This window comes from Coenobita brevimanus, chromosome 23, assembly GCF_032717465.1.
Source record: "Coenobita brevimanus isolate Jiangsu-jjx chromosome 23, ASM3271746v2, whole genome shotgun sequence".
In the NCBI taxonomy this organism is placed as follows: domain Eukaryota; kingdom Metazoa; phylum Arthropoda; class Malacostraca; order Decapoda; family Coenobitidae; genus Coenobita; species Coenobita brevimanus.
Genome location: NC_136976.1, coordinates 54,559,649 through 54,577,143, shown reverse-complemented (window position 1 = coordinate 54,577,143; position 17,495 = coordinate 54,559,649). Strand labels below are relative to the sequence as shown.

The 17,495-nt window shown below is 44.8% G+C and overlaps 1 protein-coding gene across 1 annotated transcript in view; it reads right to left on the bottom strand.

The window, feature by feature from the left end:
• The window catches only part of LOC145392975 (uncharacterized), a 152,351-nt gene that overhangs the window by 70,571 nt on the left and 64,285 nt on the right, over positions 1-17,495 (bottom strand). The gene's annotated exons all lie outside the window — the stretch shown is intronic.

Sequence of the window (17,495 nt, the reverse complement as noted above, 5' to 3'; positions counted from 1 at the left end):
TGTTATCGCTTGTCTGAGCTGGTTTCTGCTGACAATGATGATGCAGTGTCTTTTGTTTGTGATGACTCTGATGGATTCCAAGAGAAGTTAATCCCAACTGGTGACAACTGCTAACCCTCCACCCCGTAGCATCAGAACCGCTTACCCCAAGTCTCTCCAAGGTAGTGCTTCTCACTTACTGTGCCCTTTTCATCACTTTCTCTTAACCATGCATTAGTGTGTTTCTGGTTCTTATCACAACAATATGTATGTATTTAGTGTCTAAACTGCCATAAAAGGGGAACTTTGGGCTTGTCCTTGGGAGTGCCTGGTACCAATTAATGTGAAATTCTGTTACCATGTGCCATGTTCGGTACCAATTATGCGCAATAACCAAAGGATCTGCGTACTGAATCACTCATGGGTCAGCCCTTGACTAGACAACTAGCCCATGCTTATCACACTGGGTACATTTCTCTTCATTTCTTGCAGACTGTAAAATGCAAAACAGCCATAACTGATAAGAAAAATGCAACAGGTACAGGGGTGACAAAAGATAAAAGAATTTACTCAATATCCGTAATATTGCAGCTGGTACAAGGGTGACAAAAGATAAAAGAATTTACTCGATATCCATAATATCACAGCTGGTACAAGGGTGACAAAAGATAAAAGAATTTACTCAATATCCATAATATCGCAGCTGGTACAGGGGTGACAAAAGATTAAAGAATTTACTCGATATCCATAATCTCACAGCTGGTACAGGGGTGACAAAAGATAAAAGAATTTACTTGATATCCATAATATTGCAGCTGGTACAGGGGTGACAAAAGATAAAAGAATTTACTCGATATCCATAATATTGCAGCTGGTACAGGGGTGACAAAAGATAAAAGAATTTACTTGATATCCATAATATCGAATCATATGGTGAGATTAAGCATACAGCAAAATTAATGTGCTAAGGTATCATACCGCCATTTTTGCATATTTCTTGCAACACTAAACAGACAGCAAATCAGTTTCATCTACTACTGCACTACCAATATTATTTTAACAATACAGGAGTGAAGCCAAGAATTTCAAAAGCCTGGATCACAAAAACAACCGCCATGGGAACATAACACACCCTTGTCTCACTTCAACAGTGATACTGAACCACTCACACAGACGCTACGGGAACATAACACACCCTTGACTCACTTCTACAGTGATACTGAACCACTCACACAGATACCATGGGAACATAACACATCCTTGTCTCACTTCAACAGTGATACTGAACCACTCACACAGATACCATGGGAACATAACACGTCCTTGTCTGACTTCAACAGCGATACTGAACCACTCACACAGATACCATGGGAACATAACACATCCTTGACTCACTTCAACAGCGATACTGAACCACTCACACAGATACCACAGGAACATAACACACCCTTGTCTCACTTCAACAGTGATAATGAACCACCCACACAGATACCAACCTACTCTTACAGATGGTTAACTGACATCAAAAACTTCTTTACAGCATTCAACCACTTTTCATCCACACCATATATATGCAATGCACTGCATAATCTTTCCCAGTGTTTTTCAGAAATTTGGACGAAGAGGACAGAAGCAGCGAAAATAAGGCTGGAGCCAGCGAACTGGAATCCAATTCTTATGATGACCCATTTTTGTCCACAAACTATAAAACTGACTTTGAAGGAATTCATCCCCTGTATGATCATTTTTGCACTGTAAATTCTATACTGTTACCTTATTAGGAGATTTTAAATTGTGTATCAATAAAATGCAGTTTTTACAGACACTAGCCAAAAGTGAAAGCTACAGACACCAAACAAATGAGCATCTTGCCATGTTTATTTACCACATGTGAAATAAAATAACTGAGAAAAACTTTACAGTACTTGAACCAAAACTGAAGCATAGAAATAAAGATCTATCTATCTATCTATCTATATACCTAGGCTGCTTCCCCCAAGGAAAGGGAGGTAGCTGAGACAGGACGACACACTCCCCATTTACTCATCCATTCAAACACATTCATTCGCATCTTAGCCCCAAAGGGGAGAATGGACAGATCCTCACCGCACCATACCGCACAAGGGTCAACTGCGCAATGCAATCAGTGACATCTGCAGCAGGGCCCGACAGCAGAGCTGGTTTACCCCTGCCACATCATAACAGACCCATCCCCTTACCCGCACCTGACCTGACTAGCTGATCAGACCAAATGCGGGAGAATATCCCCTCAGGGCTGCGTCATCACTTATTCATTCACAATTTCTCTCCATTTATTTCTGTCACGCACAGCCACTCTTCCTTGCTCAACAGACATCCCTCTCGCATCCAGTGCTCTCTTCACACTGTCCATCCATCCTATTCGTGGTCTTCCTCTCAGCCTTACACCTCTCACATCAGATCTAGTTATCTTTTTCACCAGTCGCTCATTATCCACTCTCTCCATATGCCCAAACCATCGCAACACCCTCTGCTCAACTCTACCAGCCATCTCCCGAACAACTCCAGTTCTCCTTCACACTTCATCATTTCGCACTCGATCCATACGCGTCACTCCACACATACTCCTCAGACACCTCATCTCCATTACATTCAAACTTTTCCTCTCTGCTACACCCATATTCCATGTTTCAGCCCCATATAACGCAGTCAGTACCACAACACCCTCATACAGCCTTCTCTTTACATCCATTCTAAGCAAACAACATCTAAACACTTTTTTCATTCCTCCCAGCACCTTTCCTACTTCATTTATTCTAAACTTCACTTCTGCATCTACTCTTCCATCCACAGGAACATGTGACCCTAGATATCTAAAACACTCTACCTCCTCAAGCAACTCGCCATTCAAAACTATATTCATCCCCCTACCATCTACCAACCTCGTACACTTCATCACTTTACTCTTATTCTCATTTACTTTCAATTTCCTCGTTTCACACACCCTTCCAAACTCCTCTACCAACTGTCTCAATCTCTCCTCTGAATCAGCCACCAGTGCAATATCATCTGCAAACAGCAGCTGCTTCAGATTCCACTCTCCACCATCAACATTCACCAGATTCAGACCTCCACCTAAAACTCTTGCATTCACCTCCCTTACAACTCCATCCATGTAAATATTAAACAACCATGGCGACATCACACATCCCTGTTGCAGCCCCACTCTCACGGAAAACCAATCACTCACAGCATTTCCCACTCTTACACACCCTCTACTATTTACATAAAAACTTTTCACCCCTTTTAGTAACCTACCATCAAGTCCATACAATCTTAAAACAGTCCACAAAGCCTCCCTATCAATTCTATCATACGCTTTCTCTAAATCCATAAATGCCCAAAACACATCCTTACCTTTCGCTAAATACCTTTCACACACTTGTCTCACAGCAAACACCTGATCCATGCATCCCCTCCCTCTCCTAAAGCCACACTGCTCATCACCAATCACTCCCTCTGTACCCTCTCTAACTCTCATAATTAACACTCTACCATACACCTTACCTACAACATTCAACAGACTTATACCCCTAAAGCTAGTACATTCATACTTATCACCCTTGCCTTTATACAACAGGACCATACAAGCACTTGCCCAGTCAACTGGCACCATACCTTTCACAAAGCACACATTCAACAATCTTACTAGGCAGTCAACAATAGTCACTCCACCACCCTTCAGGCATTCCACAGCACACCCATCCATACCTGCAGCTTTCCCTGTTTTCATCTCCTTTACTGCCTTCTCCACTTCCTCCTTCGTGATCAAAGAATCATTCAACTCTCCCAACACATTTATTCCTTGCACCCTTCTATCCGCCATAATCTCAGCCACCCTTTCCTCCTCTACATTTAACAATCTTTCAAAATACTCTGCCCATCTCTTCCTTACTGCATCCATCTCAATTAACATCCTTCCATCCTCTGCTTTTACTCGTTCTTCCTTCCCAGACTCTCCCTTTCACACCCTTTTCACCTCCTTCCAAAACATTTTCTTATTCTGTTGAAAATTCTCTGTCAGCCGCCTACCCCACCTCTCATCTGGTGCCACTTTAGCATCACGCACAGCCCTTCTTGCCCTATTCCTCTTTTCCTTATACCTTTCATATGACATCTCATCCTTCCTCTGCAGCCACACTTCATATGCACGTCTCTTCTCAGCCACAGCCATACTGACCTCCTCACACCACCATTCACTTCCTTTTCTTACACCACCACCCACATGTCTCACACCACACACCTCTTCTGCATGCCCCACCACAGCACTCTTAAACAACTGCCATTCCTCCTCCACCCTGCCATTTTACCGATCTTTCACTGCGTTCCACTTATCTTTCAATTTCTCCTGATACTCTACCTTTCTCTCTCTTTTATCCAACTCACTCACTTTAAAAACCTCCCTGCCACACCTAACCCTCCTAGCTCTCACCCATCTCTTACCTACTCTTAACTTTCCCTCCACCAGGTAGTGGTCAGACATACCTCCACCCTCCCCTCTCAGAACTCTCACATCCAACAATCTTCCTATTACATTCCTAGACACAACCACATAGTCCATCAAAGCTCTATCAACAACCCTTCCATCCTCCTGTCTCACCCATGTATACTTATAAATATCTTTCTTCTCAAACAGCGTATTTCCAATCACCATCTCTCACTCAAGACACATCGCTATCATTCGTTCCCCATTTTCATTTCTTCCAGGCACACCACGCATATCAACTACACCTTTAACTGCTACATTTCCCACTCTAGCATTTAGATCTCCCATCATTACCACATTCACATTCGCTCCAAAACTCTGCAGACACTCATCAACATCATTCCAGAAAGACTCCCTCTCTTCTTCATCCCTTTCACTACCAGGCCCATATGCACTCACAAACACCCACAACTCACGTTCAAATTTCGCTTTCACCCACTTTAGTCTCGATGACACCTCCTTCCATTCAATCACGCACTGCTGTACTTCCGGACTCACTAACAAGGCACACCTACTCTTGCCCTTCCTCTATCAACACCTGACAATCTTCCACTCACACTTCCAAATATAGACTCACCCTTCCCTTTCATCTTCGTTTCACTCAAAGCTAACACATCCAACTTTCTTCTCACAAACATTCTCCCAGTCTCATCTCTTTTAGCCTCAATCGTACTACATCCACGCACATTCATAGACCCAATCATCAGGTACGGGGATAACTCCATCCCCCATCCCTTTCTCTGGCCTGTCTCTTTTTAGGAACTAAAGAACAGAGGAGGGGGTCCCTAGTTCCCTCACCCTGCCCCTTTTAGTCGCCTTTTACGACATGCAGGGAATACGGTGGCAGTATTCTTCTATCTATCTATATATCTATCTATATATATCAATTCTTGTCATGCTTTTAGAGGGCAAATTTAGACTTTAGACTTGTCCTGTATGCTGACCTCCCAAGCCTGGCCAATCAAAATTTTATTTCAAAGATTTGCTTACATGCTGCCATTTATGGGTGTACTGTTTCTACCTCTCAAGCCTGGCCAATCAAAATAGTATTTCAAAGATCTGCTTATACGCTGCCATATATGGGTGTGTTGTTTTTAAGTCAGTGCTCCTCCAACAGTGTTTTGTAATTCTTCCTCAACAATGAGAAATAAGTATATATATAAATTTGAGAACCAGGCAATACAATACAGTATTCATACCCTACCTACTATAAGCCTTTTTCTCACCTATAGATAAGGTGAGGTTGGATCCAGAAAGAAGGATAGGGAAAGTAGGAGACAGGGAAAATTATCAACAGCATGCCCAGTGAAATGGGCCACACAGTCTTCCATAAATCATTCAAAACCCAAAAACTGTGTCTCCATGACAAATTTATTTCATGAAATCACTTACAATACTATGATGGCAACAAAAATATACATATTCATTCATCTCCATTTAATGGTGGGTGGTGGCACTCATCGTCACTCAATCTAGTGCTACCTGCTGGTGACTCTACACTGACTGACAATAAAAATGATTTCCTGTTTCTAAAGGAAATTATATATGGTATTACACTGACTGGAAGACTTATAGCAAATTCCCACAGTAGGGGAGAAAAAATATTGCCCAAGTAATCTCTGCATTCCTGACAACAAAAAGGTGGAGGGTTGTTAGAACTAGGGTTCCCCCATCCTCTAGTCTTCCTGGCAAAAGCATAGAAATCCTCAAATCAGGGACCTGTGCCTGTCCACAACTTATATGTCAGTGGGGAATGTGAAAGGTAAGCATAATGAGTGTTACAGGGTGGAAGTAAATATCTTCAAGAACTAGAAGTATGATATGACTGCAGTTTGTGAAACAATGATAAAGAGGGGAGTATGATAATATATGTGTGGAAGTGCGTGAAGTGTATCAGGTAAGGTAAGTGTACATATGGGCAAAGTAAAGGAGATGCTCTGCTGATGAATAATGAATGATGGAGAGAAAAGATTACAAATGTAATACCTTCATGAGTATACATGACAAGTTTTAGCTTAAGATGGTGAAAAGTGACACTGATCACTGTATATACACCTTACATGGAGTGAAATGACAGATATCCATAAGTTGTGGCATATTTATGATGGGTGACTTGAATGAGAGTTAACAATGATGTTATAAATATACTGGCTGTTATGCTCTACAAGTGGAAAATGATAATGAATGGGGATTGAGGACATGGGTCAGGTAAGGTTAAGATTATGCAATGATGAGATGCAGTTTGGGTTCCAGGCAAGGGGATCACTGATGCAAAATATTAAGTGTCCGACAGCTTCAGGCAAAATACGTACAGAAGAAAGAAGACGGAGCTGTACTTTTTTTTGTTGACTTAGAGAGGGCCTTTGACAGAGTTCCCAGTGAGGTGATGAAGTAGGTAATGGAAAAGACTGGGATCAAGGAGTGGATGATTAGAGTGGTTACTGCAATGTGCTAGGGTGCTCTCATCCAGTGAACGGAAATTTGAGTGGTGAGTTTTCCGTGAATGTTGGCATGCATAAAGGGTCAGTGGTCTATCTTCGGTCCAGTACTGTTATCATGGTACTTGAAGCTCTTTCACATGACTTCAGGAATGTACCCCCTAGGGAAATGTTGTATGCTGATGACCTGGTGTTGCTTACAGAAAATAAGAGGTAGGTAGAGGAAAGATTTGGAAAGAGATGGAATTGGGTAAGAGGGGTTTGACTGTAAACACATATAAATTCCTGTGTGCAGTGTGCCAAAGACAGCATGTTGAGATTGTGAGGTGTTAAAGGATTGTTCATGCTGGAGTCTCTTGAATGTGTAGAAGAGTTTTGCTATTTAGGAGACACATTATGTGCTGGAGGTGGAGCTGCAGTATGGAATGGTTGGAAGAAGTTCAAGGATCTGCTGCCACTCCTGATACTGAGAGGGCTCTCCCTCTGTGCTAAGGCATCATTTTACACAGCATGTGTGAGGAGTGTAATGTTGTACGGTAGTGAGACCCCCACAGTAAAGGAAAAGGATATTTATAGGCTTCATGTTGAGAAATTATTAGTTGGATGTGTAGTGCATCCTTGAATGAGAGGCCTGGAGGCATTAGGACTGTGAATGAGGAGTTGAGAGGATGGATGGTACTTCAATGTATTACTGCTGTGATGGGAAGGGGTAGGCTGAGATAGTTTAGGCATGTTGAAAGGATGGATGATGACAGTGGGTGGGTAACGCGAGAGCTGCGAATGTTGACGGGTGGGTGGACAAGGTCACACAGTGTGACCTCAGGTATAAGGAACTTAATAGGGAGGTTACCAGAGATCGAGCAGCATGGAGAGCTGCCATTAAGTGACCAAAGCCTATGCAATGCAAGTATGTTGGAGTCTTTATAAATAAAATAAAGTAAAATGAAATGAATATTAGGCACAGAGGAGCACATAAAAGTATGTGGTATACAGAAACTATGTGCTGGAGAGGAACATCTTCATAGGGTAGCACAGATATAACTTCAGTTATACAAACATCTCAACTGCTACCCATCCCCCAAAAGGGAGATGGTGGATTGCGTGAAAAACAACAGCCGAAGTCTGAGTCCACTAAGTTCATGTCTAGATGAGTCTGGGACAACAACAACAACATAAAAAGACGACAGATGCGAGAGAAGAACATGTTCTGCCTGCAGATCACTGGGTTCACACCCTGAGGATATATACTGAGGAGCATGATGAAAGGAGCTTGAGTGACTACATAATTTTCAAAAGAAGCATGTTTGGGAATGTCGCTGACAAGAAGGTGGGAAAATCATGGTAATTAGTTTATCTCATCATGACTGTAATATGCATGGTAAATACTGAAAGGCGCATGATAAATACAGCAAGCGCTCGCATAACGAGCGATCACAGAGCATGAATCTCACATAACACGAGGTGCCATTTTGTGTCCCAAAAAGGTCAAAACGCAGAAAAAATACAGTAGATAGAAAAGCGGCTGGAGGAAGCTGCTCAATTTTTACAGTGCCCGACTATGCAGTGATAATGGACATAATGCGGCGTTAGGCCCCAATTTATGTTTCAAAGTCATATTACATGGCATATGATACACAGAACATGGCGAGTGGCATAAAATTACTGTTGGAATTCACACAATGCAGCAAGTGACAGACAGAGCACGGGTTGCATCAGCCTATGAAGTACAGTAACCCCTCCAATATCTGGATCAATAGAGCCATCGGTAGGTTCGGATATTGGTTTCGTCCGGATATTGGGCCCCAGCTTATGGACTTGTACTTATGGACCCTAACTCAGAGAAACACCTATACAACTCCCTCCGGACATGCATAGCACCTATTTAACACCCAAATCACACCAATAAGGCACATAAATGACTGAAATAAATGCAAAAGAAACATAAAATGTGGGTTTAGAAGTATGTTCATACATTAATAAACATTCTGGTACTTATGGACTCTAACCGAACCTAACCTAACCGAACTCTGAAAAACACATTCCTACTGCACATGCATGAGGTAAGTATAGTATGGAAAGAAGTACAGTATGACACTTTCTGGTAAGTATAGTATGGAAAAAAATACAATATGAAACATTCTGGTAAATATGGTATGGAAAATAGTACAACATGAAACATTCTGGCTACTTACAGCAAGTCCCTGGCCACCTCGATGAATAACCGCCTCCTCTCGGACTCTGACAGTAAGAACGATTTCCTGAAGCACTTGCACTACACTCTTCCTGAAGTCTTGCACTGAACTTAGTCACTAACACACAGAAGTCCGTTCTTTTCACAGTGTTCACTTTAGTCCAAATAATGTTCCAGTTTAATATAAGTGTTGCACATTAACTTTTCCCCCGTTTTTTTAATTTTCCAAAGCCAAAACCAAGAAGGTTAGTTACGTTAAATTTCTTTTCTACTTAGTCTTTTCTCCCAACTTGAAAACCTTAACACAACACACCATTTTTTTCACTGCACAACACTCAAAATTCCCGTGTGGTCTAGTGGAGAAGTTCTTGCTGTTTATTCAGTCAGAGCCCGAGAGTATCACTGGCAGGCGTCCAAGGAGTGCATCGGTGGCTCGTGGTGATGGCGTACCGACTACAGAAGACTCTGAAGACAGCCGCAAACTCACGTCGAGCGGTGACTCCACTGTAGCTGATGTGCTGGGCTGTGGCTCGGAGCATGAGGGCCTGTCTTGGGGAGGCAACGGAGTGGAACCAGGGCTTGGCACAGCGGGGGTCACGGGCCTGAAAAAACTGTCAATCGTTGACTGACGCAAGGACCGACGATTCTGGCAATTGATGATGCGCTGCCGGAAAGCACGCACTTCCTCCACGAGTCCCAAGGGCCCCATCACCCTGTCGCAGTCCGGGTGTTCAAGGTAGTCTAGGACGAACTCTAGATGTTCCCGGAGTGCGCTCAGCTTGGGGATGGCTGGAGTAGTGTCCTGCTGAGCGGAGTCTGCATCATCATCGCCTTTGTCGTCGGAATCTTCAAGTTCGGGACTGACATCAGCAACCGAAGACGCGATCTCGATATCAGACAACGTCTGATACCCAGGATCGCCCTTGTCGTCGTCCAACCACTCACGAACATCGTCCACATCAACATCGTCGCCGTGCGTGGAAGTTATCCACGTCAAACCCTAGGAAATCGTACTCCACATCTGTTCCGAGAAGCAGACGAGACCAACCATTTTCAAGAGTTTTCACAGGGACTTCCTTCCATGCACTAGCCCAGTTGTACAGCGCAGTTTTCACAGGGACTTCCTTCCATGCACTAGCCCAGTTGTACAGCGCAGACTTGATGTTGTAGCGGCGAAGGTTTTCCAAAGTCCGCTTGCCTCGAGTGTCACGTCCTTCCCTGCGCTCGTCCTCGTCCTCGAGAACAACCATCACCTCGTCCAGGAACTTCCGACGGTACAGGCGCTTTGTTGCCACGATCACTCCTTGGTCCATGGGTTGAATGAGAGCAGTCGTATTAGGTGGCAGAAACATGCACCTAATACAGCCATTTTCAGCAACCAAGTCCTTGTCGCACGGGTGGGCAGGTGCATTGTCGAGGAGAAGGAGAGCCTTTACCTGGTCGCGAGGAATTCCCAGTGTCTTCGTCTGGTAATGTATGACCTCCTTGACGAAGTGATGGTGAAACCAGTCTTTGAAAATCACAGCTGTGAACAATGCTTTCAAAGAATGGTACCATACGACAGGAAGGACATCCATCACCCCACGAAGGCACCGAGGCTGCTTTGCACGGCCAACAATAATGGGCTTAAGCCGGTGCATGCCGTTAGCATTGGCACAACACAAAGCAGATATCCGTTCCTTAGAAAGCTTGCGGCCAGGTACACGCTTCTCCGTCTCATCGGCCAGAGTGTTCGTTAGCACCGAGCGATAGAATAGGCCAGTTTCGTCAGCGTTATAGACTTGACCGAGAGTGAGGCCCTCCCTGTCGACCAAGCCTTTCACCTTGTGCCGAAACTCGTCCACTCCATCCTCGTTAGCGTCCAATGCTTCGCCATGTGCTTTACGGTTAGTAAGGCCATGTCGTAACTTGAACGCGAAGAGCCAACCCTTGGATGCCTTGAAGTCAAGGGCGTCGTGAAGCCTTGCAAACTTCTCAGCAGCAGCCTTCAGCTCCGTTCCACGTACCATCACACCAGCTGCACGTTGCTGTCGATACCAAATCAACGGGGAGCGGTCGATCTCTGCATACTTGGGGGTAAACATAACCTTCCTCTCCACGTTGCATTTGCTTCTCGACGAGAAGTCAGCTGTGTACTGCATGAGCTTGTCTCGGGAACGCTTGATATCAAACAAAGTCGACCAGGCCAGGTTGAACTCGCGGAGAATGCGTGAGGAAGACCAACCCGCATCAACCTTCTCCAATATCTCCCGTTTCTTCTCCAGAGTCAACACCACTCTCTTCCTTTTCTCAGGAGGCGGGGCCATCATCACACACACTAAGAGTAGGGCAGAGAGCAGCAGGAGGCCTTGCAGCAAGTACGGCACCACCACAAAAGCGAGCACGTGGGCAGCCATGGCGAACAGCGTAGGTCTTGTCGCGGTGAGAAACAGGCGGGAAGTGGGGAGGATGCAGCGGCGCTCTATCGGACGTCGGAGGAATGACGAACCAAAACAATGCTCTCACGCGGCGCGCGCGGCAAGTCCAAATTACGGACGGCAAAAAATCGATTTCTTTTCCAATTTTTTTGGATTTTCGGACCATTTTGGGAATGTTTGATCCCAGGACGATAAGGTCCGGGTAGTGGGGATGTTCGGTTATTGGGCGTCCGGATATTAGAGTGATTACTGTATTGTTATCACGTGTCTGGGCAGGGTGTTGACATGGTCCACTAAGCATTCCTGCCCCAGTTGAGCCTACCCTCTTCCTGTCCTCTGGTTGCACACGTGCTCTGTGTGATCTCTGCTCTTTTTTTTGTCACCAGACCCAGCTTGATCATACTGCCGCACCGTGACCCTGCCAAAAGTCGGAAGTCTTTGGCACAGGAGCAGAAAATAGATGTCATCAAGAGGAAGGAGAGAAGACAGCGGAACTGCGACACTTCAAAATTTTACAACGTTAACAAGTCCACCATTCATATGATTCTCAGCATGAAGGAAGCCTTTCTGAAGACAGCTCGGGCATATGGAGAATCACCTTTGGACAAGAGGATATGAGTGTCTGACCCTGATCTCGTAATGATGGAGTTGTTTCTGCTGATGTACTGCAACTGGAAGGAAAGGGAGGGTGTGCCAAATGACTCCTTAAATATTCAGAGGAAGGCCAGCTTCCTTTATGCTATCACCTGCCACAAGCTCTCCAGACCCCATTGAAGATTTGAGGTGTCGAGTATCTGGTCCATGAAATTTAAGAAAAAGAAGGAATTAAGGACAGTGCAGGTTTTTTTTTTCATATCTGCGGATTATCCACAAGTCAATCCTTCGTAAGCAGGGGTCTGACTGTACAGTAGTCTCTCATTTATCCGGATGTGTAGTATCCATACGTGTTCATTATCTGCACACTGGACCTTGGCTCTATTAACCCACCGCATCCTGGTAATGTATGGATGGTGCAATATTTTGTCACGCTCAGTCAGCAGACACCGGAGCAGCAGACACATTCATATCTGTCCTGAGGGAAATCATCAGCAAGGCGGACTATACCAGCGAACAGATTTATGACATCGGTCAGACTGTGCTGTGCTACAAGACGATGCCACAGGCAACATACATCGCTAGAAGACACAGGCAAGGATGGGGGTGGAAGGCTGACCAGGTAAGCATGGGTATCCTTTATCTTGCAATGTAGATGGCCACAAGATGCGCCCCTTAGTTGTAAAAAAAAAAAATAAATAAATAAATAAATAAATAAATAAAATAAATAAACAGGGGATATGAACGAGTCGGGAGTGTACTGTACTGGGAAGCGTCTAAGAATGGGTGGATGACACACGTGATTATGAATGGTTGTTGGTTGAGGTGCTGTGATCTTGGCATACTCTTCAAGATTCTCTTGGTACTAGATACTTCCCCAGGTCACCCAGCCTACTTGAAGGGGGTTCCATCCTTGTGTAAAGTAGTATCCTTGCCACTAAACACGACTTCTCTCCTGTAACCCCTAGAACAGGAGGTAATCACAAGTTACAGTAAAGGCAATTCTTAACTTATGAAAATAACTGGTTCTTGACAGTCTTTCATATATCTTTTTTTTTTAAGTTCACCTCTCATTCTCATTCTCTCTCTCTCTTGCTCTCATGTACCTGTCCAACCCAACCCTCATGCCATATTACTAATGACACAAAGTTCTTTCCCTCTACTCCATCACCTTTCTACTTCATACCTACTTTTGTGCTATCCTCTCTCTCTCTCTCTCTCTCTTTCTCCCCACCCAGATTAAAGCTCATTATTGTCTACACTCCTCCACTTATCCTCTACCCTTCCCTGAACTGCAATTATCACCTCATCCCCTTGTCAGTGTCTTCACCTGACCCCTTCCTTCCTTGCTATGACTGACCAGCTCCCCCACCCCACACACAATTTTTTTTCATATCTGCGGATTATCCACAAGTCAATCCTTCGTAAGCAGGGGTCTGACTGTACAGTAGTCTCTCATTTATCCGGATGTGTAGTATCCATACGTGTTCATTATCTGCACACTGGACCTTGGCTCTATTAACCCACCGCATCCTGGTAATGTATGGATGGTGCAATATTTTGTCACGCTCAGTCCCGATAACATATCTATATGTTTTGCAATTGTGAGGTCCATCATTTGCACATTTTTCAAATTTCGCCCGTGATTTTTGGTACGTATACACGGGACACCTTCCTCTACCAACTATCAGGAGGGGTCACTGCCTTACCACCCATGACCCCCCTTCCCCCTGCACGTCATTGTCTTGGCAACTCACCTGTTGCCAGTGACCTGGCCAGTAAAGACATGTTGCGCCATGGTACGAAATTCAAGATGAGAGTGATTCACCAATCGATGACGATGTGGAGGACAAAGATTACGTGGCACCAGAGGAAGAAATGAGCAGAAGTGATGAGGTGGTACCTTCGCCAAGGAAGGTGCGGTATGTAGATGTGTTTGGTGAGAGAAACAATGCTTATATTGCCTTTATTACTGTGTGAAAAAAAAAAAAAATTCTTGTACTACATATATTTTCGCACCAATGAACAAATATCTACCTATTCTGAGTGCTTTGCAATAGTTACCGCTACCATAGAAAATTCAACACCCAAAGCGCAGATCCAGAGAACATGGTACCAGGTGTGTAAAGGGTCACCTGTTTAGGCCACTTCTAAGCCCAGGTGAGCACTTTTTCTCTGAACTGCCTTTGTTTCTCACAAAATGCAGAGGTTTGGGCCTCAAAAAATAATCTTCCAAAATCAGTCGGGATTGGGGGGGGGGTTCAGTAGTGAAAAATTGGTCGGGACGTGGCGGGTTAAACCATTATCAATATTTACTCGCTATTATCCGGATGTAAAAGTCCCCGAGAACTTTGCCCAACCAGCCAACATGTTCAAACGTTCAGTATCGTGGCTGCTAGGCTCGAGCCATGAGCGGGAAATAGGCCATAACCCACAACCAGAGTTAAATATCCACCTGCCCCTGTACTGAATAGTCAGTCACGGGTTTGTCCAATCACTCCCAACGAACCTCCAGCACCCAAGTAATACGACTGTAACCCACAAGCAGTGTCAAAACATCCATATGCATCCCCAACCAATTTCCAAAGCTGCACGACCACCAGGCTGTCTTTCCAAACTGCCGCTGAGACTGTAACACTGACCGCAAGCCACAAGTAAATGTTCGGCAACTGTGGCCGTCCACCTCTCCACCAAACATCTAAGGTCCACCCAGTCACCGTGAGTTGTGTTTCAGCATGGTCAGTCACCGACTAACCGAGTGCAAGCCACAGGTATATAAACGGTAAAAGCGTCCATCCACCTCATGAGAGGAGGGGGAGAACCCTGCCCATTGCATCACTTCTCACTCCCCCTCCCCTCCCTCCTCCATACCTTCTCGGCTCCCCCCTCACTCCCTACCCTCCTCCGTGGTGATAACATTAACTCATGAGTTTTTTCCTTTTTTTGTGACTTATTTGACTACTTGGTCATATCAGAATTCTGCAAAAACCCATGAGAAAGCTCATGAAATTCTGCATCTATACATATGTGTAACTCTTGGAAGGTGCAGGCAAAATTTTGCATTAGGATGGTGGGAATTTATATGAAGGCAAGTACTCCTGAACACTTTGTTCTCACTGCATTTCTGTACTTTTACTTAACACCTAAAGGTGAATGTAGGGAAGAGTAAAGTGATGGTCTTTGAGAGAGGTGAAGTTAGTGAATGTACAGCGAGGTTAGATGGTGAGGAATTGGAAAATGTGAGTATGTTTAAGTATTTGGGTAGTGTGATGAGTAAGGATGGAGGTTTGGAGGGTAAAGTGCTTGAAAGGGTACAGCAGGGAAGAAAGGTTGCTGGTTCCTTGAAAGCAGTGATAAGAAACAGGGAAGTGAGCATGGAAGTGAAAAAGTTACTACATGACAGTATTGTGATACCAACTCTAACGTACGGAAGTGAAGCTTGGACATTGTTGGAAGGACACAAGTCAAGAGTGAGAGCAGTGGAAATGAGTTATTTAAGAGGAGCCTGTGGAGTCACGTGGAGAGACAGGCTGACGAATGAGGATATAAAGGAGCGTTGTGGTGTGGATGTGATAGGAAGCGTTATGAGGAACACACTGAGGTGGTTTGGCCATGTGGAGAGGATGGAGGGTGAAAGACTGACGAAGAGAGTGTATGTGAGTGAGGTGGAGGGGGGAAGTGGGAGGGGGAGGCCGAGGATGAGATGGAGGGATGGGGTGGGATGGGGTGGAGAGGTATATGAGAGAGGGGGGTGTGAGTTGGGAGCAGGGCAGTGAAATGGCAGGGTACAGGGCGACTTGGAGGCGATTTGTTTGTGGCCACCCCAAACGGGATTGAGGCGTCTGGCAATAGATAGATAGATAGATAGATAGATAGACTTAACAGTTTTATGTGTTTTCATTAGCTTATTGTATAAACACCAGCGAAGATGATGTTATACCATTACACAATATAACCAATTTCCTGTGGCATATATGGCCGCATTTTTTTTTTTTTTTTTTTTTTTTTTTTTTTTTTTGAGCCCCGCGACCAAACATTCGTCACAGATAACTGATTTTCGAACCATCTTCAGGTTTTTTGTGGATTTTTGTTGCTTATGCATTGTTTTCTTGATGTTTAGCATTAATACGGATAATCCTATGTGTGTTCTGATGTCTCAATATGACAGAATGACTGGAAAACAGTGCCCAAATTTGCAGGGATACTGTACATACAGTAGTGTAGAGGTAGGAGATTTCTTGGTTTTCAATGTTTTTTTTTTTTCCCTGCATTTTTTTTTTTTTTTGCATGTGTTGAAAATTATTCTGGATAATCCTGTGTATGTTTTGATGTCAAAATATGGCAGAATGACTGGAAAACACTGCCAAAATAAGGAGGGGTACTGTACATACAGTAATGTATAGGTAGGGTGATTTTTGGTTTTCAGTGGTTTCTCTGCATGGTTTTCTTGGTGTTTTAGCATTACTTTGGATATTCCTATGTGTATTTTGATGTCTAAATATGCCTGAAAGACTGGAAAACATTGCTAAATTAAGCACAGGTACTGTACCAATTGGTTAGGTACAGGTTGGAGTTTGGGTATAGGTTGGGTCTGGGTATGGTAGGGGAACAGTGTTCATTATCCGGATGATGCCAATACCCGGACATGCCTTTGACTCTATTATGTCTGGATAAATGAGGGATTAATGCATCACTATAAAGGAATCATGTTTGCATATCTAAGTGAGGCAACGGACACCTGCAAGGAAGAACATCTTCTGACAGATGAAGTGCTTGACAGTGACAATGTAGTGGAGGCTGCATCGTCAGACGAGAAGTTCCTGGACGATCCAGATGCACTGCTGCCTGGCCCATCCCCCATGTCTCTACCTCACTCAGCTGCACTGCTGCCTGGCCCATCCTGTGTGTCTCTGCCTCACCCAGCTGCACCGCTGCCTGGCCCATCCCCAGTGTCTCTGCCTCACCCAGCTGAACTGCTGCCTGGCCCATCCTGTTTGTCTCTGCCTCACCCAGCTGAACCGCTGCCTGGCCCATCCCCCGTGTCTCTGCCTCACCCAGCTGAACTGCTGCCTGGCCCATCCCCCGTGTCTCTGCCTCACCCAGCTGAACCGCTGCCTGGCCCATCCCCCGTGTCTCTGCCTCACCCAGCTGCACCGCTGCCTGGCCCATCCCCCGTGTCTGCCTCACCCAGCTGAACTGCTGCCTGACCCATCCCCCGTGTCTCTGCCTCACCCAGCTGAACCGCTGCCTGGCCCATCCCATGTGTCTCTGCCTCACCCAGCTGCACCGCTGCCTGGCGTATCTCCCGTGTCTCTGCCTCACTCGGCTGAACCGCCGCCTGGCCCATCCTG